The sequence below is a fragment of the Melanerpes formicivorus genome, unplaced genomic scaffold (genome assembly GCF_026170545.1).
Source record: "Melanerpes formicivorus ecotype bairdi unplaced genomic scaffold, bMelFor1.0.p_v2 SCAF_1930, whole genome shotgun sequence".
Lineage (NCBI taxonomy): Eukaryota > Metazoa > Chordata > Aves > Piciformes > Picidae > Melanerpes > Melanerpes formicivorus.
In genome coordinates, this window is record NW_027144281.1 from 10723 (window position 1) to 38281 (window position 27559).

The 27559-nt window shown below is 40.0% G+C and overlaps 1 long non-coding RNA gene across 1 annotated transcript; it reads left to right on the forward strand.

Moving 5' to 3' along the window:
• The first annotated feature begins 5715 nt into the window (after positions 1 to 5715).
• LOC137461371 (uncharacterized) lies at positions 5716 to 27559 on the forward strand. The gene is made up of 3 exons (XR_010993351.1): positions 5716 to 7643; positions 17016 to 17150; positions 27460 to 27559. It is a non-coding gene; the product is annotated as an uncharacterized lncRNA (long non-coding RNA).

Genomic DNA, 27559 nt, shown 5'->3' on the forward strand with positions numbered 1-27559 from the left:
GGTTAACACTTTCCTGTCTGGTGTGTGGGAATATTTAAGGGAATAACGTGGGCTAGACACTGTTCTGACCAGGAAGTACAGGCAAGACCATCCTGTTTTGAAAGGAGAAGTATAGCTGTGTAAATGCAAACTCTGCCACACCACTTCTGTTTAAAGCCAGACAGCAGTCCCTTGCCTCTGCTATTCACTAGTATTTATTTGGCCTCAGAGACCATGCTGGTTCCCAGAGAGGTTCACTGAAGCTGTAGCCAGATATTGACTGTCTAATTCAAGTTAGTTTGACCCTAGAGAAGTTGTTCTAAACAGTTGTCTTTGGTAGGAAAACACAACTCTTTCATGTCTAGGAAAGTTTTATTACTTCTGAGTCGCAAGCCTTTAAAAAGTCAGAATCAGTTGGCTCTGAAGTGATGTGAGAACTGTGTTCAGAAGCTGCTCCAAAAGGATCTTACTGAAAAACTTGGGAACTGAAAGCTGAAACAGGAGGCTGGGGGAAGTGTGTAGAGGTGTCTGCACATAATAGTCAGAAAAAAGTTGATCTCTGAAGACCATGAAAATCACTTAATCCTCTGGTACTTCTGGATGATTTTCTCTTCTTCTCCCATTTCTTTGGTGGGTCAATACATTCTTTCTGGACTTTTAGACTCAGTGAAGGTGTTCAGGAATCTGGAGGGTACAGATTTGGGTTCTTCTTTTCCTTAGACTACTGATCTAATTAAATTGCACTCACTAATTGGATCAGGAGCTAGAAGAAAACTTTACATAAATTTCCAGACCAGAGTTAGGCAAATAATGCAAATTTTTCCCACTGTTTTTCATACTGCTGCTACTTTAGATGTTTCTCTTCTCCTATACCCTTAGCCTGTCTCTGTTGCTCTTTGGTGTTCCTATTTGTTCTATGGATTTATAATCCTTCCCCAAGAAGAATATTAGAATTTCATTAAGGTCTTACATCTCTTTTTCTCTCTCCTTTGTAATCTCCTGCCATTTTACAATTCCGAGATGTACAAAATGTGGCAAAGTCCCATTTGGTTTCAACAATGATTAGTGCTAGCAAGAAGCAAGTCCAAAAGTGCTTGAAATGACAAGATACATGCAAGCTGTCATCCTTTTATCCTATTGTAGTTAGTTTGATTTGGATGTTACGTGAATAACCCAATTTCTTCAAATTTACCCTTTGTTTGAGGGAAGGTTTAGCTCAATTCTGTGTTGTGTTTTCCCACAATGCAGTCTCCAAGGGTAACAGGTAAGGGACAAACTGACCTGAGGCATGGCTAGAATCTTATATCTGTGGCAAATGACAGGGAAGAGAGAAAGGGGACAAGTCTAAAAACACTAAGAGCTCTAGATATCTGCTGATGGCTTTAAAGGGTTGTAGAATGATCATGAGAGGAATGGTAAGGAGTGAGACATCATAGATAACATCCTCCACACACATCCCCCAGACTCCCATGGTGTAAAGTCAGACATTGCTTGACTTCACAGGACTTTTAGGTGATGGTCTTTGACTACTGAGATGGGTGAAGGCATAGGCAGGTTTATGTGCATTCAGTATCCTTTCTTAATAAGTGGTTTTCTTTCCTTAAGGCACAAGGAATGGCAGGAGTGAGGCACATGCAGTCTGCAGTGGTGGGAACAGAGAATAAGCTGGTAATAGATCTAGTAACCATGTATGAAGATGGTTTTGCAATGGACTGTAAAATAATTACTTTTTCATGGTGTAAATACTTGGCCAGAGGTTCAGAGGTGCTGAGGGCACCCGAATTTCACAGACTGAACACAGCTGCAATAAATTGATGCAGTCAAGTCCTTCATCTTCACTGAAAAGCATTTCCTGCTTTTTGATCACTGAAGTCCTCTATAAGACAAACTTACTCGCATATGTAACAAAACACCTCTTACTAAACCAACCAATACCAAGCATCTAGAGTGCTGACTGCCTCAGCATACAAACATTGCTTCACTCCCAGAAATTACTGCTTGCAGGAAGTCTTTTGCCTACCTAGTGTCTGAGTGCCCATTTCTCTTCAGAAATTGGATGGAAAGCAGGTGCCCAAAAGCCTCTCCACCAAATATGATGACAGCTCTAAAATGAGGTTTAAGCAATTGCCAGAGATACGGTGGTGAATCAGAGCATGCCAATCCCATGCTCAGCCATGCCTGGAGACAGTTCTTTCCTGTACACCCCTAGCACTCAGATTTTAAGATTACACATGATTTGAAGCATCCCTAGACAAAATAAAACACACCATAAGCTGATCGCCTTGCGCAATGTGCAAGCACACAATAGTAATCACAACTAATGACTCTGCTAAATGCTAGGCTGCACACACCTCCTTGTTTGGTTTTTGTTTTGTATACAGAAGGTAACATCGACTGAATAACTAGGATGCCAAGTTACAGATGGGGTTGTGGAATCATATTTGACAGCCGATTAGAGTAATCTGACAGAAATGATGACTTAATCACCACAACAGACTCCAAATTCCCAGATAGAATTCCACCCAGGTTAATCTAATTTCCTTGCAATATTTTTGCCAGAAATAGACTCTTAGCCGGCTTGTTTTCTCCCATGCAGATGTCACATGCCTTTGACAAGAATGTAAATAGGTAGCATTATTATTGTTGGAAAGATGACTTTGAGACTCTTAAAACTGGAGAGGGTGCATGCCTTTGAGAGATTTTTGGGTTGCTCTGATGTGTTTCTTTTCTCTAATGAAGTTATATTTACATACAGTGGAATGTACTCAGGAGAAGGACAGAGAAAAAAAGATCTAACTAGTCAATTGTAATTCTAGGCCATGGCTTGGGCCTTCTGCTGCCCTCAGCATAGCCCATGGCCAAATTCTCATTGATTTCAGGGGGATTTTCAGAATTGTATGTTTGACAACTGTTTTGGCTCCTGTGGACCGCATCAGCACCCCTGCTTGGGATGTGCCCAAGGAGAAGCAGTGACATGCTTGGCCTCAGGCTTTGTGTGGCCTCCGTGACAGCACAGGAAGCGGGCAGATGGAGCCTCCGTGTTGCTGCCAGCGCTGCCACAAGGCACCGCACAACCTGGGGCCAGAGGTGTTTTGCCTGCTTGTGGTTGTAAAGCAGAGGCATGGTGTGTTTTGAGACCTATGGATAGAGACTGTGCAGACAAACAGCAGGTCATGCTGTTACTTGTTGTACAGGTTGGGTAGATCTTTCCAAAATATTGCCAAAGAGAGGTTGTTCCTTACAGCCCATACTCCAGTCTGGCTTTGATATCCTCATGCATGGTGCTTGACAGGAGGAGCTGCTCACACTCAAAAAATCTTTCCTGGGAGCTGTGTTGTTCATTTTTACTATATGGTCTGAGCACAAGAAGATGTTAATGCCTTGAAACTATTTACTGTGCTTGTTTTTCTTGCTTTTGCCTATTTATTAATTACAACTGTGCATTCACAAATACCATATTTTCATAAGCAAAGCTTTCTTCAGGCACAGAAGAAAATGTTTCCTGGTTTCTGTGAACAATATGACATACTGAGGAATCGCTTACCTTGAGATCCATAAGTGTATGGCTTTGTGATGTATAGCTACAATAACAGGTTTCCAATAAGACATGAAATCCTTCATTTCAGTATATGACATGATTCTAGTGGGTGGCATCTAATTTGAGAGAAGGTTTATATCGTCTATAATCTTTTGGAGAGCCTTGGGTAGCACAGCTGTTTTATTATTTTATAGCCTGCAGTTATACAAGCAAGATATAAAACGCATAGATTATTTTCTCTTTTGCTCATTGTAGAGTGAAAGGATAGTACCTATTTAGCCTTTGTCTCTGGCCCTTTAATTTTCCTGTTCACCGCACACTTCTTTAAGATTCATTCTTTTCTTTTCTTTTTTACACCTACTTTTAAATATTTTATGGGTAGGGAGCTTATAATATGTATTGTCACGGTAGTTGTCTCTAGAGGTCAGCAATGAGTTTAATAATGAGATGCGAACCAGTGACTCTGTAAAACCCATTTCAGGTTATAAATGGCATGTTTTATTGAATCTAGTGTTAAAGGTTGTTAACGTGTCTGTTAGTGATGGTCAGGGTTAAACAAGCTTCAACATGAGCCCTCTCATGTTGGGAAACTGTCAGTAATGTATTTTTCCACCCTCCTCTTCACTGAAGCCATGTTTGTGTATTACATCCATTTTACTGTGGGTGTTTTGTAGTTTCAACTCCCCAGGACAGATTGAGTCTTTTATTAGTTTTGCATTGATATAATTTTGTTAAGCACAACAGCATCACTCCTGACTTCAGCTTACTGATGCAAATTTGCATCACAGTTTTTTACCAGGAACCTCTGAAATCAAGTCAGAACTCAGTTGAAGCATTTTGTTAAATCCTGCTTCATGTTTTGTGAGAACAACAGACTACTGAGTTAATGATCTTGGGGTAATTGCATACAACAGAAGTTTTCTGGTGTGGTAACTGTGTTTGTCAGGTAACACCGATCTTTATGTTGTGACCCTGGTGCTGCAAAAATAGCTTTTTTTTAATTTGATTTAAAGTTGGTTTCACTGGTTCAAGCAGTTTGAAAAGTGTAAGGCTTTTAATATTGTTGGAATTGCCTCTATTCAAAATATCTCCACTTAGGGGCAGCTATAAAGAGAGAGAGATTGTCTGTCTAGAAAAGGTCTGGATTTGACTTGGGTTTTTCATCTGTAACTTGCATATTCCCAAATTTACGTGACTAAATTTTGTTTCCTCTGTTTTCTCACTACTCCATTGCTGTTCAAAAATGTCAATATCTGCAACAGGCTCATGGAGCGAGTTACAGCTTTTTTTCTTCTTTCACTTTTTACTTACTGAGTGGACATGCTGCATCACATTCCCATGAAATTAAAGTCACCTGCAGTGTCCAATGCATTGTTCATGCCAGAATAAGTGTAAAGCACTGGTTAAAGCAGATAGAGTACAACAGAAGTTGCTTTTTCATATATAAATTAGATCGAATAAGAGCGGTGGCAGACAAGTGCTGGGGTATTAAAGTCCTTTGGGGAAACAAATGATTCAGAGAGAACAGAATTGTTAAAATCGAAGCAAATTTATGCATCCTGGTGACTACATCCACCTTGTGGCTTTGCCTTTTCCTTGGGACTCAGTGGGGAGTTCTGCAAGCTGTACAAGGAGTGCATTGATTTCCAGGGCCAGGGAGCACTCTGGACTTTGAACAAATCTTACAGAAACATTCACAGCAATATTTTAGCTTTTCAGAAGAAGCTAGCAACCCTGTCCCTGGAGGTAAAGTGGCTCCACCAGAAGCAATGCAGATTTGGATTTCTGTGCTGCTTTGAAAGCACATTTGAGTGCATGGATATTCTCTCCTGCTCAGCTGTTTTTATTTCCCAAAGTTTGCCACAATAGCCTTTTCTTATAAAATATAGAATTGCCTCTGACATTTTCAGTCAATATTCAGCTCTACTGTGCTGAAAAACGATACAAAACCAGAAAAAGCATGAATTTTTCACCTGCTCACGCAAAATGGTGAGGAGTTGCTGAGGAGAGAGAAGGCAGTGGCCTTGCTGCTGCCAGAAGGGCTGTGCAATCAAATCCCAGAAATTCTGCATAGCTCTGTGAAAGAAAATAAAAGTGCAGGGTTAGCAAGCTTAAATGTCTCCCACATTGAAACTCAATGTGAGGTCAGTTCTGAGAGATTTTGAGAAGCTGTGACAAAATTTACCCAAATCCCTCACAGTGGACACCTGGCTGGCTATAATCAATGTCTAGTGGAAAAGCCACATGCACTGATCAGAAAGAGCTCCGCTGTGGTGATGCTGTTATTCCTGAAACATCAGAAATCACCATTAATAAAAAATGTGTTGCAGTTATCAACAATACAGTTTAAGGGGAGCATCAGTTGGGGAAGCTGAGGATACACCATAGCAAGTGTGCCAAGCCATGCACACGAGGCTTGGTTTCTGTCGTTCTGTACTAGGGCCAGTTCTTTTTAGTATCTTTATCAGTGATCTGGATGAAGGGATTGAATGCACCTTGAGTATGTTTGCAGGTGGCACTAAGTTGGGAGGAAGTGTTGATCTGCTTGAGGGTAGGCTCCACAGAAGGGCCAGGACAGGCTGGGTTGATGGGCCACTTGTATGAGATTCAACAAGACCAAGTGTTGGGTGCTGCAATTGGGTCAAAAAAAACCCATACACCAATACAAACTTGGGGAAGAGTGGATGGAAACATGCCCAGAAAGACCTGAGGGTGTTGATCAGCATCCAGCTAAATATGATCCACCCAGGTGGCCAGGAAGGTCAACAGCATCCTGGCTTGTATCAGAAATAGTGTGACAAGCAGGACCAGGGACGTGATTGTGTCCCTGTACATGTCATTAGTGAGGCCACACCTGGAGTACTGGGCTCAGTTTTGGGACCCTCACTTTAAGAACATTGAGGTTCTGGAGTGGGTCCAGAGAAACACAAGGAAGCTAATGAAACAGGTAAGACCTGGAGAACGGGTCTTACAAGGAACAGCTGAGGGAACTGAGGTGCCTTAGCCCAGAGAAAAGGCGCCTCAGGGGAGATATTATTACCGTCTACAACTACCTGAAAGGAGGTTGTAGTGAGGTGAGTGTTGGTCTCTTCCTCCTAGTAACAAATGATAGGACAAGAAGAAATGGCCACAAGTTTCATCAGGGGACTTCTAGAAGATTTGGCATTAGAAGAAACTTCTTCACTGTGAGGATTTTTAAACACTGGTTTAGACTCCCTAGGGAGGTGATTGAATCACCATCCCTGGAAGTCTTTAAAAGATGCAGAGATGCAGTGCTAAAAGACATGGTTTAGTACTGGACTTGGTAATGTTCAATAATGGTTGGACTCAATGATCTTAAAGTTGTTTTCCAAACAAAACAATTCTATGATTCTGTGACTTTACTGCAGTAAGAGGGATATGAAATGAGAAAGGTTGAAAAGGACAAAGTATTAGTTTTTATGGAAACCAAAATTGTGCCATGTTGTGGTGGAAGCTTTATGAATGAATATATAACATATCCTGGGGAGGAAAAAAAAAAAAAAAAGAAGAAGAAGATACTAAACAGTTATAGGAAGCTGTTACAGGAAGCACAAGTCTCTTCCTCTTTAGTCCTGAAAGAATCAGCACATGCTTTTTTAATTATGAGTATAGTTCATTTGTCAAACTGATCTCCTCTGAGTACATTTGAAATGCTTGTGCTATCTCTTAAATTACTTGAAAATTCCATCTCAGTTTTGGCAGTGGTTGAGCTCAAGGAAAAAAAGTTGGTAAAACAAAAACCAAACATGCCAGAAACTAATGAGGCACTGTAACTTTAGAGGTCTTCTGAAACTAGATACAGCAAATTAAAGTTTTATATGAGTTCTGTGGGCTGAATGATCTGGGTTCTTTTAATCTTCCTGGTTATAAAATACTTCTTTACCATTTCATTTTTTCTTGAAAGCCTATAATACACTGTTCTTTTGAATTTATATCGTTTCAGTGTTGGCTATTAATCATGTATCTTTCTAGCCCTTCATTAAAAAACTGATTCTTGCTTATTTTTTTTAAATGACTATCCAACCTGCCTTACTGTTTGTTCCTCTTTGTTTTTAGATGCATCATCCTATTCAGATGAAACCTGCAGATAGTGAAAAGTCAAATGGTATGTGTTTAATTTATATATACTTAAACATGACTCTCTCTAAAGCAAACACAATATTGTGAGAGATTTTGCTTTACTCCTTGTGTGGTGAAAATTGTATGAGGTACTTTCTCTACACCTGACATGCTGGGGAAGATGTTGACCTGCTCTGAACTTCCATTTATTCTCTGCTTGAAAGAAAGAAGGAAATCCTCTGATAAACTGTCTTTATGTTGCAGCCTACCTCACTACACACATTTTTCCCTTGTATTCATTCTCCTAGCAGTGAGGAAGTGCAAAAGCACATGATATTAATAAGACAGGAATGAAATGTTAATGGTGAAAAGAAAAAAGAAAAAACACAAACCCCATTCCTGTGTTAACAAACTGTATAAGCAGCTGGTGGGCCTTGAACATTTGCCTAAACTCTCTTTTAATAGAATGATGCTGTTTTGAATCAGAGCCAAATTTAGGTTTTAATCACACGCTTGGTTCTGAATGGGGAAAACCACCTTGCAGCTCTCTGTATATTTATTCCTCGCAACGATTGTAAAATGAATGCTCTAAAGACAGTAATATCCATTCAGAATACTAGGGCACTGTCTAAGTGGATGTATATGACATGCAAAATAGGCAGCATGCTAAATCTATTAAAGATGCCAGGTTTGTATATTCAAGGAAATAAGATAATTGGATGGTAACGCAACCTGGCTGTGTGTGATTCTTTAAAAATATATACATGTGTATATTTTGCCCCTTGATTTGTTCCTGTAATTTTCTAAAATATACGTTAAAGATATCATCTGCCTTCTTAGATTGCAAGAGCTTCATTTTCCCATAAGGCCCACATAATCAGAGCTGGTTCCTCCAACAGGCATCTTTGCACCTCATTAATTAGTAATCAGGGCAGAAGCCGTGCACTTAGAGATCTACATACCTGCAAATGTAAATTATGATTGGGCTCTAAATCTCTCCGCAAGGCTTTTTTAAGACTTCTTTTTTTTACTAATTGTAGTGCATCCCATTTTCAGGCTTCTCCAAGGATTTATAAAGTTTAGAAGGAAATTAAAACTTTACATTATGCTAGGTTTCCTATTTTGATAACTTTTCAAAACAGATCTGGCCACCCACAGAGGAAGTTTGAGCTGTCACCCATTCATAGTGGAGTGGCATTCTTCTTCCCTGGTTGAGTTTTAACATTGATTTCTTGCTGTCTTTGAATACTCAGAAGAAAGGCCAAAGCATCTGTATGGGCAGAAGGACTGAACTTTTCAGGCCCCACTGTGGTCAAGGAGAACTTCACTATTGGAATCCAAACTCCACTCCCTTTATATCGAGTTTGAAGTGAGCACAATTTGCCCTTAAGTAGAGGAACACTGGCCTGGACCCTCTGAACTAAGTATAGCTTCGATGAGTTCTTCTTTCTATTTCACCTCAAGTTTCATGGCATATTAGAAAAGCATAAGGTAGTGGGCCAAAATTGATTTATTGCTTGATTTTTTTCTTCCTAAAGGACATTGAATATATTGGCAAGGCTCTGTGAGGAATTGTGCAAATTCTGTAGGCTCTGCAAGTAGCATCTTCTTGGAAATCAGGATAGGTTAGCTCCTTGCTGCTGCTGTTAGACTGGGGAGTTACCTGCATGATATTCCTGTCTGCACTGTGAGAATAGTCTCATGTTTTCTTCCACCTATGCTTAGCAGGAAAATTGTGAGGGCCTAGGGTTTTTTTGTTGTTGTTGCCTTCTTTATGTTTTGGTCAGAGGTTGTAATTGTGAAATTAAATACCTTTTTACATTTAGACTCCTGAAGAGTGTAGTTATTTCTGGTCAGCAAGTTCTGGAGGTGGTGAACTCTTCTTTTTAATCACTGGGGAAAGAAGGCAGGCTAATATCATGATGATAGTAACAATGATAAAACTCCTCTGAATGATGAGACATAGACATGGGAACCATGGAAGAGGTGGAAGTTTGCAAGCAATGTGGAGAAAAAGAAAAAAAAAGAGAGAAAGAATAGCATAGGGGATGTAGAGGCCTGTTTGGCATGTGCTTCCCAAATTCTTCAGGCTATCCATCCAAGGAGGTATACTATCTATGCCAACAGCAAAGTGTAAACTGTACCTCTTCGACCAGATTGGTAAGTTCAAAGGGGAAAAAAAAGAAGGCATGCCAGAGCACCTTGGATTTCATGATGTTGTTTGAGCTTTTGAGGAATGATTGAAACCCTTTGATTTCTGAGTAGTGGGAGGATCCCACTACATTTTATTGGTAAAGTCATATTTCTCAAGTTTCAAAGAGGTTAAAGAAATTCTCTTGATAAAAATTTCAAGATAGCTTGTGGAAAGAAAAGTAGAACACTCCTTACAGTTCTTCTGAGCTTGCACATTTGTGAAGACTTGAGAGATCTGTTCACATTTCATGGTGAGAAAGGAGAGGGATCTCTTCTGTCATCTTACAATTTTCAAAGAACAGTATTTGCTGTCCAATAAGCTGTCACCTCCCCATCCTGAGTGCTTTGAAAAAAGCATTTAAATGAGCATCCAAGTCCAGGAGTACCAGGATGAAATGCTCCTCCTTCTCCATCACTCTTCCCATCCTTAAACATATGTGAGACCCCACGTGGACTACTGTGTTCAGTTTTGGATCCCCTATTACAAGAGGGATATGGACATGCTGGAATGTGTCCAGAGAAGGGCTACGAGGACGATCAGATGGCTGAAGCACCTCTCCTATGAGGACAGACTGAAAGTTGGGGCTGTTCAGCCTGGAGAAAAGAAGGTGACCTTATTGTGGCCTTCTAGTATCTGAAGGGGCCCTACAAAAAGGCTGGGGAGAGACTTCTTAGGATATCAGATAGTGATGGGAGTAGGGGGAATGGAATGAAGCTGGAGGTGGAGAGATTCAGGTTGGACATGAGGAGGAAGTTCTTCACCATGAGAGTGGTGAAGCCCCGGAATGGGTTGCCCAGGGAGGTGGTTGAGGCCCCATGCCTGGAGGTGTTTAAGCCCAGGCTGGATGAGGCTCTGGCCAGCCTGATCTAATGTGGGGTGTGCTTGCCCATGGCAGGGGAGTTGGAACTAGAGGATCCTTGAGGTCCCTTCCAAGCCTGACTGGTTCTATGATTCTATGTGTCCCTTCAAGGAACCTGTTCCATAGCACAAAATGTCAAACTCACCTTGTAGAAGCTGAGAGATGGGTATGGAATAGTGTGTGGGCACTTCTGCACTTTTAGGACTTTAGCAACCTGAAGATCTGTTTTCTTCTCTGTAGGAACTGGGTGACTGATAGATCTATGCAGTCATCTTCATTCCTTCCCTTTGTGCAGTAGCTCATGTGTCTGAGTCATTTCTCTTCTTGTGCAGATGAAGCAAAGATTAATTTCTTCCACCAAGCTTTCAGCAGCTAGAGTTAATAAAAGCCCATAAACACATGCTTGACTTCAAGTTCTCTGTGACCATTAGCGTGCTACAATTTAGCAAATACTCAAGTGTTCTAGATCAGGATTTGAATACAATCAATATTTTCAGGCACATATCCTGAGACAGTATGCTCTTAAATGGATCAAAACACCACCACTTTAGGGAAAATAAAAAAATGTTGGGGTTTGGTTTTTTTTTTTTTTTTTGGGGGGGGGGGGATCTTATAATTTATTTGTATTTATTTTTGTAGTGGAATTTTGTAAAAATAATTCTTAAATTCTAAGCGGCACAATTTTGCCCATTTGGAAGGAGTAATTAGATGCCATATGTTAGCACTAACACTTAGTAAAGTTGATAATTAATGCAGGCAGCTCTGGATTCAGGTGTGACTTTGGCAGATTGTATGCAAGGGTTTTTCACAGGCTTACAAATAGGGACAAAAAAATGCCAGTTTCCCCCCCTTCCCTTCTGGATGAAAAGAAAAAGCAACCAGAAAAAAAATTCCATTTATACATAATTAAGTGTTCTTGATTTGCTCAAAGGAGGCAACTTCTGGATGGAAAACTCACTATTTAACTGACCAGACTCCTCAAAAAATTTATAGGGAATATAATTTTCATTTTTTCAGGACATAATTTTGGGAGTTTAGAGGAGAGAAAAGGAAATTTTGTTGAATCTTCAGAGAGATTTCCCATGATTATTATAGGGTTTAGTTCTTTTGTAGCATAGAGAAAATAATCTCTACTCCTTTATTCTCTTGGGTTACCACAAGCAATCTAATACAGCCTGCAAGAAATACTCATTACCGAGGCAAATTGAGTAAAGCTAACAAATTAGACCCTTCAGGATGTTATTCTGCAAGTTGGATGTATTGCTGTCAGAAGGCAAGAGGCTCAGTTTGAGCAAAGCTTTCCCCAGCAGAGTCAGATTTATCTCAGATAATGTTTGACGGCTAATGTAGCACTCTGGATTCAAACACAATACCTGAGCACCTGAGGTAGTGATTGGAGAGCTAGTGATGAATGGATTTATGAGAACAACTTGTCTCATTCTGAAACAGACACCTCACCTTGTCACACTGGGTCCCTCTATTTGGGAAAAAGATTCCCACCCTAAGTCCAGCAGCATTAAAAATCACAGAATTACAGAATGCTAGAATTACAGAAACCGGGTGGAGGGGGTGACACACCAGAAGGTTGTGCTGCCATTCAGCAAGACTTAGACTGAGAGTTGGGCAGGGAGAAATTTAATGAAATTCAACAAGGGCAAGTGTAGAGTCTTGCACCTAGCAAAGAAGATCCCCATGGATAAGTACAGGTTGTGGACTGACCTGTTGAAGAGCAGTGGGGGTCCTAGTGGATGGAAGGTGGACCATAATCCAGAAATGTGCGCTTTTGGCCAAGAAGATCAATGCCATTCTGGGGTGGACTAGAAGGACTGTGGTTAGTAGGTCAAGGGAGGTTCTCCTCCCCCTCTACTCTGCCCTGGTGAGTCTGCATCTGGAGTATTGTGTCCAGTTCTGGGCCCTTCAGTTCAAGAAGGACTGGGAATTGCTTGAAAGAGTCCATCACAGACCCACAAAAATGATTAAGGGAGTGGAACATCTTCCTTACAAGGAGACAATGAGGTCATTTGAGCTCTTTAGCTTGGAGAAGAGGAGACTAAGAGGTGACCTTATTAATGTTTATAAATACGTGAAGGTGATTGCCAAGAGAATGGAGTCAGGCTCCTCTAGGTGATGCCCACTGACAGGACAAGGGGCAATGGGTGGAAATTGAGGTATAGGAAGTTCCATGTAAACATGAGGAAAAATTACTTCCCTGTGAGGGTGACAGAACACTGGAACAGGCTGCCTAGGGAGTTGTGGAGTCTCCCTCTCTGGAGATATTCAAGACCCCTCTGGATGCATTCCTGTGTGACCTGATATAGGTGATCCTGCTCTAGCAGGGGGGTTGGCCTAGATGATTTTTCAAGGTCACTCCCAACCCCTAACATTCTGTGATTCTGTTTGGGTTGGAGGGGAACTTCAAAGATCATGCAGTCCAACTCAACAGCAATAAGCAGGGACACCTTAAATAAATGAGGTTGCTCAGAGCCCCATCCAGCCTGAGCTTGAATGAATGTTTCCAGGAATGGAGTTCTACCAGCCCTCTGGACAACCTCTTCCACTGCCTCACCACCCTCTTTCAGTTTAAAAGCATTACCACTTGTCCTATGGCAAAGAGATTGCTCCATCTTTCTTTCTTTTATGTACAGAAAGGCCACAACAGGGTCTCCTCAGAGCCTTCTCCAGGCTGAACAACCCTATCTCTCTCAGCCTTTCTTCAAAGGAGAGGTCTTCCATTCCTGTGACCATTTTTGTGGCCCTCTTCTGGAACCACTCCAGTACATCCATGTCTTTCCTGTAGTCAGGACTCCAGAGCTGAGTACAGTACTACAGGTGGGGTTTCACCAGAGCAGAGTACAGGGGATCTTCTCGCAACCTGCTGACAATGCTTCTCTTGGTGTAGCCATGGATATCGTTACTTTCTGGTCTGTGAGCACATTGCCAGCTCATGTCCAGCTTTTCATCCACCAGTACCCCCAAGCCCCCTTCACAGGGCTGCTCTCAATCCCTTCATCTCCCAGTGTGTCTTGATACTGGGGGTTGCCCCAACACAGATGCAGGACCTTGAACTTGGCCTTGTCGAACCTTGTGAGATTCAACAAGCACTTAGCACTGAATGCGTGGCACTAACAGTCCTGGCAGCATAGCTAATCTGTGTTTGTAATACGTTTGGATGGATTAGAGGTGAACCCTATAATTAATTAACCAATATACTGTGCAGTTTCACACCTTCTTCATGTAACTAGAACTTCAGGCCTTGTTCACTGTAACCTTCTGGCTATTTCTGCTGCATCAATGAGGAGCACTCAGCCACCTCACCGTACTGCCTGCACTAAGCATGCCCTTGTAGTGGGCACTCAGCTCCAAAGCTTTGTCCAGTCCCTGAGAGATCATTTATTCCTCCTATCCCTGCAGCTGGAGCTCAGGACATCTGTGTGTTAGCATGATGACAAGTTTTGGGACTTGTCTGGAAGGTAACAGCCCTATCTACAGTCAGTAACTAGGCGGGGGGAGACTCCCATAAGCCATCACATCTTGCTGGGAGATGTGAGTTCACGCTTTGGAGGGACAGATCTCTTGGAGCTGTCCACAGGCAACTGATATAATGTTATCTGAGACTAAAACTGGACATCTAATGAATATACTAATAAATAAACTTAGTCAAAGTGGCTTTAGACTGCCATCCCCATCAACCAGCAGCAGAAAGCACCTTTCCTGATCTCAATGCATTTGGGTTTTGTGTGTTTAACGTTGGGCTCCTCATTTTACAGTCTGTGGGAGCAAACCAGCAGACACAGGCTTAGCCACTCAAAAGGAAAGTTTGCTAACCTCTAAATACATTTGATCCTTAGTTTTTGCAGTCCACTATTTGCTTTCCAAATCATGCCTGCATAGCAGGTAAGAATTCATTTCAGAAAGAAGAGAGCTGACCAAAAATGCAGAAGCAAATTCAGACAGCAAGTCTTATGGGGGTGAAAAATTCCTCTCTCTGCATGACAATATATCGTTAAAAGCTCTTTCAGTGAAAGACATGTCATTTTGATGCTGACAATTGTCCCTTTAAATGTTTTTTATGCTGGGCCCCTAGCCAAAAAAGAATAGCAATTTTCTTAAGCTTAAACACTGATCAGCACTGACTAATAGCCCTGAATGCAGAGCATGTCATCATACCAATATATTTTCCGTACTCTGAAAGTTTGTCATGAAATCTGCATTTTTAAGATGTACAGTACACGGGAGCTAGATGTTTAATTTACTATAAAATCACCCTCAAGCTGAAAACCTGCAAATCATGTTAGTTAAATGGCATATTTATAGGTTTACTAGTGAAACTGAAGGATGCCAGTGGGGAGTTTGTCATCTGGTACTCTTTGGAAAATTAAAATAAAGCCTTTCTGTCTGCATCTCTTTTCTTTTGAATCTCCATGTGAATCTTTTTGGTTTGAGTCTTCATCCTAAGCAGGACCCATGGGACCTCCTTTGAGATGACTTGGCAGGCATTTGTCCAACTCAGCCAGCAGCTATTTTTAAGAGGGTTGTGATCTAGTCACCCTTAGGGTAGACTATCATGCTATTTTAAGCCTAAAATCAACCCAAATTTAAATTGGCTGGTACTAGCTGACCCACAAGCAGGAGTTAAGGGATTCATAACACAGAGCAGAAAAAACATATCTATAAATCCCAACTTGCATGTCTTATTTGCAACCCCACATATTCAACACCTAATAGGTAGGTAACTGGCTCATGCCATACATTCCTCATTTGTTAACCCTTTCTGGAAGGTTAACCTGCGTATGGAACCTCAATATAAAGGGTGTGAATGAAAATGTCAAGTCTTGAGGAATCTCTGCTGAGGAAAACTACTTTCCCAACTGTTAAATCCACACCAATTGTCTTGCAAGCTTGTAGAGTGAGAAGTAGGGATTGTAGGAGCTAGTCTCTGTTTCAGGCTCTGAAAAATGCACTCTCTTGATGCTTGCTTGTGTAAAAGCTACAAATTCTTTTTAAAGTCAACAATTCTAAGGAAAAAATAACTTCAAATGCTTGTCGTGATCAATAAACATGAACTTCTTTTTGTTGTTGAAATTATTAAATGTGCTTTAATTGTTGAGCATAACACCAATAAAATCCTATGAACTTTGATGCAGTTTCTTCTTCACCTGCAATTTATTCCATTTAGCAGACTCATAGTAATACAAAAGAGTTAGGGAGTAAGGGAAGATGCTTTTTTGTTTGGGTTTTTTTTTCATTACAAAAATAATTTGCACAATAATAGAAATAAGTAGGTGCACTGCAGACTCTCTGGAATAAAGCTTTCTCTTTGCTTCCCTGCAAACTCTGACAGTGTGCTCATTAACAGTGAGCTGGATTTACATGCCATTTCAAAAGAAGAAAGCACTAGTGTACATATTATATAAAAATACTCAGATTTTTGTTTTAATAGCGATGGGAGTGTGTGTTAACATTTTTAAGGCTTTGCAGAGTGAATTGGTTTTAATTTTTTTAAAGAGTCTACAGCTTTAGACCAGTACATTTGAGTTTGGTTAACATGGCTCTGTGTGTCCTGCTGCAGCTGTCAAGCTTTTGCTGCTATTGGTGACAATGCAGTCAGGAAATATTCAGATAAAGCACCTTTTTCATGTCTTTTTGCAAACTCAGAATCATTACAAATCAAAGGGTTTGGCTCTGGGAAAGCATTAAACAACCCCTTTATTAAAGTGATGCCCCAAAATCTACCTTGTGTCCTCCTGAAGAGGAGAGGGCTGTGGTAATCTGAGGGGGGGAAAATAAAGCAGGAAAATGTAATGAATTCTTTTTCCAGAGCAGTTGTTACACATCTGCCTTTTGAGGCCATGCATTGAGTTAGCTGAAATTGAAAGCTCAAATAGGATTCACTCTCTCAAAACATTTCTCAGGAATATTTTTCATTAGCTCGTATCATTACATACACAATCCCTTCTTCACCCTTACCCCATCATGATTACTTTCATACATGAGGGAGGTGAGGGAATTTATCGGAATTAAAATCTATGCAAAGATATCTTTTAAAAATCTCTCTAACAGAGGATGCTTTTCTCTTAGAAGCTGTGATGGGGAGGTATATGCAGAATGACTAAGGCAGCCAATTAATATGTTACATAAACAGCATGCACCACTAGAAAAAGAGAGAGAAAGAAAAATGGGAGATTTGGGGTGGGGGAGGAAGCGGGGGAAGGGAGGTTGTAAGTATAAAGTGTTTGCCTTAGGACTTGTCTTCAGTTACAGAGCCAGACTCACATGACTGGAGCTTGGTTTGATGTGGTAATGAAGCATTGATCACAGGAAAAAGATGAAATGGCCTTTGCTCATTCATTATTTTTATCTTCTAGCTGTGGAAGACAGAAAATTGTTCATAGGAATGGTTTCGAAGAAGTGTAATGAGAATGATATCAGGGTGATGTTTTCTCCATTCGGCCAGATAGAAGAATGCCGAATCCTTCGGGGACCGGATGGGCTGAGCAGAGGTGAGTGTGCAGTCTGTAAAATCTCTTTCCTTAAGTGCTAATTGGGAGCTATGTGTCACAGCCAAGGTAGGCATAGCCACTGTCTGCAGCTAGACGTTATGCTGTAATACATCCCGCATGATGAACGTATCCACATGAACTTTTCACAGTGACTGAAATTATCACCTTTTATTTCCAGTGTCAAAAGGTCTTGGTGCCGACATATTAACTTGTGTTATTGCCCTGTTTGTCAGCTGGGAAGTTTACTTTGCATCCTGAGAAAACACCCTCAATCCTCTGCTCTCACAAAAGCAAGGGTCCTTCCCTGACCCCATTTCTGCTCTGTAGCATAAGGCCAAAACCCAAAAAAGACTATAAATGGCTGCTTGAATGCATACAGGGTCATGGGAATGGGCCCATGTTGTAGTTCTATCTCTTCTATTCCTGTGTTTTCTATAACTATATGCAAAACATAGATCTGCTGTAACTAAGAAACAGAGGTGAGCTTGAACCTGAGAGCTTTGTCTGGACAAAAATTTGTAATAAAGAGCTTTTCAATCTTGTGCCTCTATCACAACCCAAAATCCAGGGCAGAGGAGTTAAGCAGCACCACCAAGGGTGGTCAAGTGTCTGACCTGAACTTTGGAAATGAAGTGCAGCACAGGCTTCAATAGCCGGTGATGCCTTTTGAGTGCAAAGTGCCTTTTGTGGAAAGGCCTTCTGAAAACATGTTGAAAAGAAAAATAATTGTATATTGATGACTCAGGCTGCATATTAACTCCGTGGTGTATAGACCTGAAATTATTCTCAAGAGTGTGAACCTTCTCAAAAAGTCAGTGCCAGGTGGTGCTGAGTGGAAAAGAAAATACTGATAGTCCTGTCTGTCACTGCAGAATGATGCTGTGGTACCAGCCATGGCCGTTTAATGCCACAGGAAGAGAAGTAAGTTTTAGTGTGAAGCTGTGAAAACATCACTTGTTTCCACAGGAAAAAAAAAATTGTATAGAAAGCACAGTTTATGCATTTTATTACATTTTCAAAAGGCACAGAAAAAATAACAATACCCATTTTGCATATAGGTATAGGCATAGATACAGATATTTTTCTTGTTTCCAGTAGGCTATAGGATCATCAGTGTTTTGTGCAACAATTTGTGCATGGGTTTTTTTTGTTTTGTGTGGAGCCCAGCTTCTTTAAAACACATAAATTTCAGCAGGGGAAGTTGCAGGTATTTCTCTATTTTGTGGCACTGCTTGACAGTACTTAATATTCTACTTCTGGATAATGAGTACTCATTGAAAAGACACTCTGACAATAAATAGGGAGCTGTAAGAAAATTACACACGTTTATACATGATTAGTCTGCAATCCCAAAACTTTCAGGGCTGGGATGCAGCAGTCCCTTCAGGCTTGCAAAGCCTCAGATCATGACTTTTGCCTTGGGGAAGACTAGGGGAAAGGTCTGAGTTTGGTTCCTGCAGCTCAGTAATGAATGTCAACTGATGGAGTCGAGAGCTGTCACTATGTTTCTACACCCAACATCAAGTCAAAACAAATATTTCTGATTTTCACTCATTTCATTTTGTAAGCAGCACAGGGAAGATTTAATTGACTGCAGTATCACCCAATAAAGAAATGGATCTTTACTGGGATCCACAGAAATCCCACTGCATACTTGTTTTTATTCAATAGGCATTGGGTATAGTATGAGCGTGGAAATGCTAATTATGAAGTCCAAGAGGGTAAGTGAGGTTGGTGAGTTAGTTTTGTTCTGCCATAAATATCAATCTCACAATAATCTGAAGCTGAGTTTTTTAAGACATGTCACCAACCTAGCAAGCAGAGCAGTAGAGCCATAGGTTTAATATGGTGCACTCTCTTTCTGGAAGCTGAAGATCTCAGTCCAGGTAGGTCACACACCAGTAGCTATAGCAGAGTTGAATCCCCTCTGCCACTCAAGTTTATTTTGGTCACAATCACGACTCATATTCTATCATGCCCTCATGCATCATGCCTTGTTAAACTTCAATTGCTTTCTACACACCCATGTTGACACTTAAAAATGAGTTCAGCTGTGCCAACCAGGTTTTCAGGCAGATGTTTATGAAGTTCACAAAACCACCACTCCATGAGAGAAGGCAAAGTGTTGAGAAAATGGTTGGTATTGCAGTCTAGATGAAAAGTGCTAAAGGAGATTTGCAGTGGAGGCAGCTTGGCTGACAAAGCACAGGGTGAAAGGCTGCTTCACTAGAGCAGCAGGGAGAATGTACACAGTTAAATCTGTGTAATGAGTTCCAACACTTAGCAAGTTTTTAATTCATGTTACCATTTCCAAAATGTTAATTCCCTTTGCTACAAACTGTATTTGTTTTCCCAGCACTTGTCTGGATGTGTGTTCCTCCTAGACACTGAAAAGTGAATGAAAAATAGTCATTGTCTTAGGATAATGCTGCCCTCACTATGCTAGGATCTTCAGGAACGTGCAGTGCTCGCAGCAGTGAGATGTAAATATGGTCCAATAAACTCCGTTTGGCATCTCCAAGCCAAATCATCTTTATTACCAGCAGATAGTTGCAAGGTTACACTGCTTGGCAGAATGGGTTTGGTTTATGCTGCTTTTTTTCCTTAATAAAAAAAATTTTAAAAGGCCTCAGTTGACTTTCAGGCCATGTCTACACTTACAGCAACCTTACTAGTAGAACAGTAACTCTCTGCTGTCAACTCACATTGATGAGGTGTAGGGTGGTAGTGTACCACATGGCTCCAATAGTAAGGAGAAATCCCATCCTGCGGCATCAGGGAAAATGTAACACTTTGTGATGAGTGTGATAAAAGGGATAAGATAAAGAGAGAGAGGGAGATTGAACTACTTGTTTCTTTTGTAGCTTCTAGCCAAGAATTGACAGAACTTTATTAACATCGCACCCATTGCTGTCACTACTGATAATGGACCGTCAGCATTTCTACTCCAAATTCCTATTGTCAGTTTGAAACTCATCTGTAAAATGAGACTAAAGTAATGATACAAAGCTCCAGTGGTAGAGCAGTTATAATTTAAAGAAACATGATTTTTTCCCATCAGTCATCATTTGCCTACTGTTGTTCACCCCTGCATTTAAGAAATAATTGTTGTTTATATCTGTAACTTGCTTATATTGCAGCCAGTTACAAGAAATAGGCAACAACAAAAATGCATTGCCTTCCAAAGGCTCCAGGATAGTCCCTGTAAAATTAGTTGGCTGGCAGAGAGTAATTCCCAGCTGAGAAAGGTATTAAAAAATAAAAATACTCTGTTGGGTGTAGAGATAAAGAAACTAGGGTCTCAGCAGACATGGAGTCTGGCCTTCGCTTTAGCAGGGTTCATTGGAGTATCTAAAGAAGCATGCCACTGCCTGTACTGTATCTGTTATTCAAAGAGAAGGATTCAGCCTGCAGGGGTGTTTAATCCAGCATTTTTTCTGAAGAGCTAAGTAGGCTTTACAAAAATTCATGATTGTGATATCATGTGCTAAGCTTCATTATCATGAAAAAGCAGAAGTGAACTGCCTCAGATGATTAAGATTTTAAATCACTTATTGTAAATGGCTTAAGGAAACTTTCAGACCTCCTGACTCCTAGCACTATGTAATGTGTGCATGACCACAGATACCAACAGAGACAGCCGTGCAGTGATAGCTGGAGTGTGCAAAAACAGCCAGAAATACCCACATTTGAATTGTAGTTATGCCACTGGTGGGTTGCATTGACTGTAGGTGAGTTGGTCTTTCATCATCTCTCTGTTATCCCATTTCTTAAAATATGGATAGCAATGCTCCTCTACCTCTTTTTAGATCAGTGGATCAATTTCTCTGTATCACTCAAGGAATTATTACCATCCATAATAATGATTTTTAAAAATCCTCTTATCCTTCTCAAAGGAACACCATGCAGCAAATTATTCTGCTGTATTGCTAAGTGCAGATTTATGTAACAGATACCAGGAAGAAGTTCATAGCATCCACTGAAATAAAAACCCCAAACCTGTTAATAGCATGTACAGACAATTGGACATATCATGGAAATTGTGGAAAAGCTCAAAATGCATATTTCTACATCTTGTGGGCTCCTAATTTTATGATTTTTTAAACAAAACATCACCAGGCACATCGGACAAGTGAACATTTCTGCAGACATTGATTATAAAGATTTATTTTTCCTTTTATTTGCTCACTTTAAGGGCAGGTTAGAAATAGCGTGAAGAGTTATACTGTGTTTAGGCAATTTGATTTCATGAACATCTACTCATAACTTTCAGATTCAGAGGTTTTCTTGACGAATTAGTAAAAGAAAATTAGTATTTGCATCATAATTAATTTCAGCAAAGGATAGGTGAGGAGGTTTTATATTTGGTTTTCCATATGGATATATACTGCTCCTTTTTGAGCTAAAGTAATGTGAAGTGCCAGCCATGGGAACAGCCTGGATTAGGGGCCACCTTCTGACTTGTGCATCAGTAAGTGATGGGAAATGAGGATAGAGGAAGTGCAATATTTTTAACTGGTCTTCAGAAGCACCCCTGTGCTTTATTTCTTGGCCATAATGTGTTGGGTTTTTTTTTTTTTTCTAATTATTATGACACATTGAATTTATTTTTCCCCTGCTGAAACTCTTTTGGGAAAGAAGTGAAAAACATCCAAGTGACCAGTGTCTCTGCTGGCCAGTAACTTCATCTCACATTTCCATTATGGTAGTTTTGCAGCAGTCTACCCCCCAGAGGGAAGTCTGAAATTAAATAATTTACAAGAGTTTTTATTCCAACAAGAGGGTCACAGAATGACAGTCATTTAGGCACTGTTCTAGAATGTGGTCTTTGGTACTCGTTTGATTCTGGGTTTGTGTAAATTTCAGTTACTGAAGTTTGTACTTTGCAGGGTGGTTAATTAACTGTCTAATTAGAAATGCTTCAAAGGAACCATGAACTGCAGGAAATTTAAAATCTATAATCTGTCATCTGGTCAATAGTCAAGAGAAGTCAGTAAAGTCAAAGACATGAGACACATTTATGGGACGTGCCTCTTGTTGCTTTTATGTGCCTGATATGCATAACCTAAAGAGCTTCACTGTGACTTTTTCAAAATGCTTTATTTTCAGCTGAATTGTTGCACTTGGTCTCTGACCTGTTGTTGTGTGTCTTAAGCAATGCCTAATGACCAAATGTCTGTACAATGAACAATCTGATGTCTTAATTTGTAGCTGAAATGTAATTTAACCACTATGGTTTTTGTGTGATGTTTCCCAGGCTGTTCCTCCCTTCAGGCTGTGCTATATTAGCAGTGCAGAAAAGGGAATGTCTACTTTGTCATCCCAGCTAAAAATACTTTAACACAACTAGTGCTTGTTTTTATCACACTGCAATTTCCATAGCTTTTTATTCAAGCCTTATCTTCTCTTTAAAATAGGGGCTTTCATCTCAGAGGATCCCAAATACTTCTTGCAGGAGCATTTTGGCAGCTTTTCACTATAGTTTCTTTACAAAAAATGAAGACCCTTATTTACGGTGAGCTAGGAAGCTGTAGTAAACCATTACTCCTCCAGCTATCCAAACACCGTACATAGTACTCAGATTGCTTGGATGACTTTGAAAATATCTTGAGCCTTCTTCTCTGTCAGAGGGCTCATTTTATACATATGTTGGGTTTCTTTTAATTGATTACATCTGCCTGTCTTTCATCTGCAGAACTTTAAAGCCATGGTTTTAAACTTCCATTTTTAACTCTAGGCCTGATTCAAAAATGTCTAGGGGTTTTGCATCTTCCTTGGGCTTCACTGAGGGTTTGGTAAAAAAACTCTGATAGACTATGGCAGTTTTATGTGGGAGGTTTCTCACTTAGATATAAAATTAGATCCCTTACCTTGAGGCTTCCATACATAAAAATGTTCAACTTCACTTTCAATGTGCAAGTTTTGATGTTATGTTAGCCCATACGTGAGCTGCTGACTGAACATTTCAAACAAGTCTATGAAAGCCTGAGATGAGAAGGATTGAGTCAAGCAAGAGCTGAAATGGGCCAGTGATGAGTTATTTTAAATATTTCGAACAATTCATTTGCTCAAGCATCAATCCCTGTGTTTGGACTGCATGAGTAGAGGAAGTAGCTTATTGAATTTTTCAGCCTCTTCAAAATTCTCTTTCAGTTCAGGGTGAGAGGGGGTTAAGAACCAAGCCTGTGAGTTTAGATGTTCTCTCAGCTGAGATGGCAAATGTGATAATGTGCTCCAAAATATCTTCTTCATAGGGGCTGGGTGCCTCCCTCTGATTCTGCCTGCAGGAGGAAATTACATCAAGCAGCCTTTCCCCAGTCAATCATTTATCCGGTGTAGGAGGTGAGAAAGCAGCCTTGGAGAAACAACTAAACCTCTTAGACTTCCTTTCTCCCTCCCTTTTTGTGTCTCTTAGTGATGTCTGGCATTTTAAAACCAGAGGTGATAAATAATTGCAAGGTGACTTGCAGGTTGGCTGTATTTACAATTTTTTTTATTTCTTTTTTTTCTTTGGTGGTTAGGTAGCTGGTGGTACAAAACAAACTCATTTCAAGGCATTAGTCCTTCTCCACGTTTCCTGTCTCAGAGACCTCCATCCCAAAAGAAGGGAATAATTTAAGTATCAGGTCACAGTATGGTATAACAAAAATTGTTTGCTTGTAGCTATTAGTCTGGAAGACCTCAGCCCATGGCAGTACAATCAATGTGATGTATCATAGGATGAGGTAAGAGGCCACAGAAGTCCTTCTTGTTTCCTTGCACCATGAGGCATGAAATCTGATTAGTCTTGTCCTCTTATAATTGTGATTTATGGTCCTAAAGCTGGCAGTATGTTCCCAAAAGACCACCTGCATCCATGAGATACAGTGAGGGAGAGTATGCTGAAAGGGATTTTCCCAACCCCTCAGAAACTGCTGCAGCAAGAGAACAGGGCAGTTCATGCAGACCTCATCTGGTTTGAGCAATGTTCTTAGACACCAACTTCTGATTAAATTCTAGGTGCTCAGCAAAACCATTCTTCTAAGGTACATATGTACCTCATATAGGAAAATAAAGGTATGGCCATTGACTGTGCCAGGGAATACAAGCATCTCAGAAAAACCGCTTTTCTGAATGCCTAAATTATATGTGCAAGTCCAGTGACTGAGGTAAGTGGACGCAGTCCTATGATACAGGCTTAGCTTCCCTCCATTGTCTCAGTCTGGTCATGAAGGAAAGGTTTCCTTGGTTCACACAGAATAAAATACGTAAAACCTCGTGTTTCAGACAAAAATATATGTACACAGGTAATAAATACACAGATTTTGTGTCTGAGTGCCCAGGTTTGGTTGCTAAAAATAACCCTTGAATGTAGCAATGTCTGGAAAGAATGTTCAATTAGCTAGCATTTAAATTAGGTACTTGATGACAAGAGCTGAAAGTCTAGGTTTTAGAATTCAACAATAAAGTTGTCTACTGAATTTTTTGCCATGGTTATTGAGGTAAATTGGGTATTTACTGTGCAAATGACGACTGTCCATTGGTGGGAAATGGCCTGAGACTGGAAGGAGCAAGGGGACCTAACCTTGTAGCCTCTGGCTGGCAAACCGCAATTAATATGCAGGCCTGTCTTGTCTCTGGAATGCTGTTTCCAAATGCTCACATTCAAGCCACATAACCTCATTCATCAGGCATTCCCCTTGTCCCTGAACAAGTTTCTTTCAAATTGATAGCTCACTATATGGCACTTTACAGAGACCTGCTACAAAGATCTTTTTGCTCCAAGACAAAGGCAACACGATCAATGTAAATGGATTTGGGCTGAGGAACAAGGATGGAGGTTCTGTTGTAGTGTTGGGCACTGAAAGTCCCCAACAGCTGAGCTTTGTGGTTAAAAAGAGAAAAAGCTTATGGGAAGGATGAGAGAGCCTGTTTTATCTTGAGAGGAGTGCAGCTTTCTTCTCTGCTGATTCACATTTCTTTTAAGACCTGCTAATTGCAACATCTCTCAGTAAGTTACTTACAGCAAAACTGCTGGGTAGAAATTGTGATAAATGCATAAACTGTGTCTTACTGATTTTTGTTGACATTTTACGTACTTCTTATGCATTCTAAACCTCCATTAAGTAACTGTCACTATGGTACACACTTACGGATAATGAGAGCAAAAAAGCAAATGAAGCAGTTTCTTGACCATTATAAACAATATTATTCAAGGCTCTGTATGGGGTTTCTTGCCTGCCCTGCAGTATATCTCTATATGTGCTCATCCCCCATTGAATTTGCAAGACAAGAAATGAAAAACCTGGATGTTATTTTGCCTGTTAATGATAATAACAAATGTTTGTTAAGAGAGATTGCTTTGAGATTGATGGCAAATTTGAGCCTCTTTAATTTTAGTGCACAGCAGCAATATGAAATCTAGTAGAGGTACTGTAGTTTATTTACCCTTCTACTGCATATTTTGTCTAGATTGCTGTATACAAAGGTGGTTTGTTACATCGTTTTCTTTGACAGAAATCTGTTGCTGAATGAGAATAGTATAGCAATATGTAGTGTGGCTAAACAGTGGTAAGACATCATCAGCTCTTATGTTACCTAAGAAATAAGTAGTCACAACACTGCCATGAAGGTGCGTTTAAAAATTCTGACTTCTGATTTTATGATAGTCACCTATCAGTCAGAGATACATAAGCCACCTTAGGTTCTCTTGTATCAAGGGCCTTTACATTAAAAAAAAAAAAAATACTGCATGATGCAAAAATGCATTGACTTTATCTTCATGACTAGATGTAGTGCTTTTGGGTAATAATCAGGCATTGCTTTCTCTTACTGTTGTTTGATTAAAATGTGAATACAGTCTTGACTTGATAATCTTACCAGGTACACACAGAGCAAAAAAGAAAAGGTATTTTGTGCCTCAAATTGATTTACATAAACCAAACAATTTCTTGCTTGTTGGATTGCAAAATGGTTTATTTTGCCCATTGGCCACAGGGGCAACAATATTGTATTTTTTGTGCCAGAATGTATCTTTCATGCATTAGCTCTAAAATGACAATATGCTTTAGCCTCTCAGTGCTTAGGTTTGCTTCATTTGGAAATCTTTTAAGTAGTAATAATAATAATGTTTTGAGGAAATTGAGTGGAACACTAAATTATTCTCTGAAACCTAAGTTCAAACTGTGCAAGGCTAAGGGAGCTGAAAATCAATGCACTTTTAAAGTCATTAGAGATCACAAGTGAAATAAGTCTGTGTTGCTTTAGCTAAGCTTTTAGTATGCCATGGTATTATTACAAAATCAGCCTGAATCTGCATTAATTTCACAGTCTTTTTCTTTAAGATGCCCAAGGGTGCATGAAGAATAAAATGTAAGTCTCAGAAGGCAATGTTTTTATTAGTCAAAAGGGCAGTGAGTCAGGCACTTAAAAAGCTGACCTGTACCATGCCCAGTGTAGGTATGACTGACAATAGTAAAAAGGTGGAAAAATAGCCCAGGCATTAGCCTACTGACTTTTCATTATGATTTAAAAGGCTGAGAAGGGAAAAATGTGATTTTTTTTTTTTTTTCCCAGTTATTCATGCACATAGCTTCAGAGATGTTCAAGCTGGTGGTAGGTTTCATTGATCAGAGAATTGTACTTGTACCCAGGAAGCAGGGAAACAAAACTGATTAAGTTTGGTTTTTGTTTTCATTTTTTTTAAGCATGCTATTTTCTTAAATGTTGAGATTCCACCCACATTACTGAATTTTGTCTGAGTCTTTTCACACTTAGTTGCAGGCTACACAGTGGAATATTTATTATTTGTATGATTGTTCTTGGTGCATCACATAAATATGTGACTCCTATATGAAATTCCCAGTTTGGCTGCCAGTGATGCCAGTCATTTCTTCACTATTCAAAATTTACCTGCACAGAAGCCATAGCAAGCCATTGTTAATGCATGGTCTGAACAGACTAAACTAGGCAACCCAATGTCTAATTAAAAAGCCTTACTTATTTCAAACCCTGTGGCTAAAGAACAAAAGTAGTAACACAAAAAAAAAAAAACCTCCAAATAACCAAACCAAACAAGCAAACAAGAATTAAAGAAAATAACCCTTTTCTCACCCATCCCCACCTGATTTTTTTTTTCTTTCATCTATGGTCAGATTAGCAAGTCAGCACTGTCAATAAATAAACTAGAGAAGTTGTTTATTTTTATGTACTACTGAGAACAGTGTCGTCTTGTGGCCGTTCTCGTAGACTGTGTTGGTTTAACAAGCGTCCAACCCTTTTGTCTTGTTGTTTTTTGTCTTTCCTGCTCCCTGTCCCCTTGTTCCCACAGGCTGTGCGTTTGTCACATTTTCTACAAGGGCAATGGCACAGAATGCAATCAAAGCCATGCACCAGTCTCAGACCATGGAGGTACAGTACTGTATCATTTG